General features: G+C 38.2%; 1 long non-coding RNA gene across 1 annotated transcript; it reads right to left on the reverse strand.

Moving 5' to 3' along the window:
* Positions 1-322: 322 nt before the first annotated feature.
* On the reverse strand, positions 323-1,639 carry LOC116172088. Its single transcript, XR_004145580.1, has 3 exons — positions 1,511-1,639; positions 798-1,465; positions 323-726 (listed from the first exon to the last, which is right to left on the reverse strand). It is a non-coding gene; the product is annotated as an uncharacterized LOC116172088 (long non-coding RNA).
* Positions 1,640-2,071: the final 432 nt, after the last annotated feature.

Here is a 2,071-nt window from a genome sequence, read left to right on the forward strand (position 1 = left end):
ACGGGGTAGCGGGTGTTAGCTCATGCATAAACAAGGAGATAAGTGGAGACGCCGCAGTTGTCCGTAACACTTCTAAACTATGTTGGTCCGGCCACTCTTTGACAGATGTTCTATTGTTTTACTGGTTTCATTTACACGACACGTTATCCTGTTGTGACCCATTTACTATTTACTGCAAGCTTGGGGTTGACACTTTGGTCATTTGCAAATTCTCAGTTACGATTGTTTCGAAAGTAGTATTGACAGCGGCCACTGAAAATTTATCCCACATCCAGAACTTTTCGACTAGTTCGTATTCTGGGAATACCGAAGACGAAATTACCTGTATCATGAGCGGGATGAAAGTGGAAATCGAGGACATTATAGAATTTATTTATTTCAGTCAAAACAATTTCGATATAGGTTTCCTACTCATGTGAGCTACTAGTATTAATTGTGAACTGTGCTTAGTACCGAATCTATTTTTAGCGCATTTTTTAAGAATGAAAAGAACGTGCTACTTTTCGCAATAACTTTTACATGCAACAAACAAATTGTCTCGCTTTATGGCAATAAAAGGTCCCAACGAAAGGAATTCATTTCTACCAACCACAGTCCTCGATCCCTTATCGTGATCGGCTATCATTCCTCATATCTCATAGCGGAATGTTGGAAGAGGGTAAATACTCACAAAAATTAGGACGTCTGATTATCCATCGGTGGTGTCAAAACTTTAAGAGCGAATATCTGGAAAAAGGTGTATCAGAGAAGAATTCTCACAAAGGGAGAATAAATCGTCTAGCTAGACGACACAATACCTATTGCTGAGAACGAATATCCCAAAAACGAAGTGTCGGAAGAAGGGAGGACGTCTGGACGAAGAATCCATGGGCGGTTCTTCTAATTGCCACAATTCTTTCTTCTCTACAGGCAGTAGGTAATATCATTGTATTTATAAAAATACAATGGTAGGTAATATGTAAAGTGGACGAAAAGAAGATTTTTGAGGAACAGGGGCATTTTACTCTTATTATTTGTTAAGTACAATATTTACAAGGCTCCGTCTTATATCGCCGTCATTGATTTATTAATCAATTTCAGGCAAGTTTTCTATTGATTTCGCAACTCGAGTCTAATTTTGATTGTGTTAATATTAATATATTACGGAGGGATCTAACGGTCACCATGCAACCATTTATGGTAGAATTTTCTCATAATTCTGAACCATTGCATTTATACCATCATCGAAACACTGCAAGTAATAACTCCTCTTTTCATGTAACGAATTCCCTTGGAGTTCAGGACAATTTTCATCAACAATGTTTTGCAACCGGTGCCACTCCTTCAGATAACAAGATTGAAACTTTTCATTGTCAGTCCCGCTGGCAATGTTGACCGGTGTTATATCGATTGTTTTGGCACAGTAGTTTTGAGCGCTTGCGGCAAATTTTTGTAACTGCTCTACGTTCATGTTAAATTCGAAAAGCTGAAAGTTGCGTGAGAATTATTCCGCTGAGCACTACTTACTTACATTGGCTGGGGTAAATTGCAGAGTGCATGTAATTACGAGAATATAGGCGATCATGATATATGTAATTCACTTTCATTAAGAACAATTGATCCACATAGTAGTCGCTCTGACGCAGTGAGTGATATTTTTGATAACCCACTTTTTGAAGCAGAAAACGTTGCCAAACATGTGATATATCACAATAGGTCACATTTGGTACCTGACCTTCAACCGCGTTATCACTTAAAATATAATGGGTCAATTGGAATGACATCAACTCGTAACGGTTTTTACCCTGAGTAGTCGAATGTCTTAGCACCGTATATAACGTTCCTTGTTCCTTGTGGATCTCATGACGAAATGTAGAAGTCTTCCCTTTTCTTCTGCGTCGATGTAATTCACTCAAAAGTAAAAGCAAATTTTCCTCATGGTGACGGTGACAAAGTGGCGGCTTCTTACTCACCCTTATATTATGTAATCGACATAGTCAGTTTTTTTATGTTTAGCACAGTAACGTTATCAAAATTATCATAGTCCACGTGTGAGATCGAAGCGATTTTTTGTATGGCAGATCAGTATTCT

The sequence above is a fragment of the Photinus pyralis genome, unplaced genomic scaffold (assembly GCF_008802855.1).
Source record: "Photinus pyralis isolate 1611_PpyrPB1 unplaced genomic scaffold, Ppyr1.3 Ppyr1.4_LG5, whole genome shotgun sequence".
NCBI lineage: Eukaryota > Metazoa > Arthropoda > Insecta > Coleoptera > Lampyridae > Photinus > Photinus pyralis.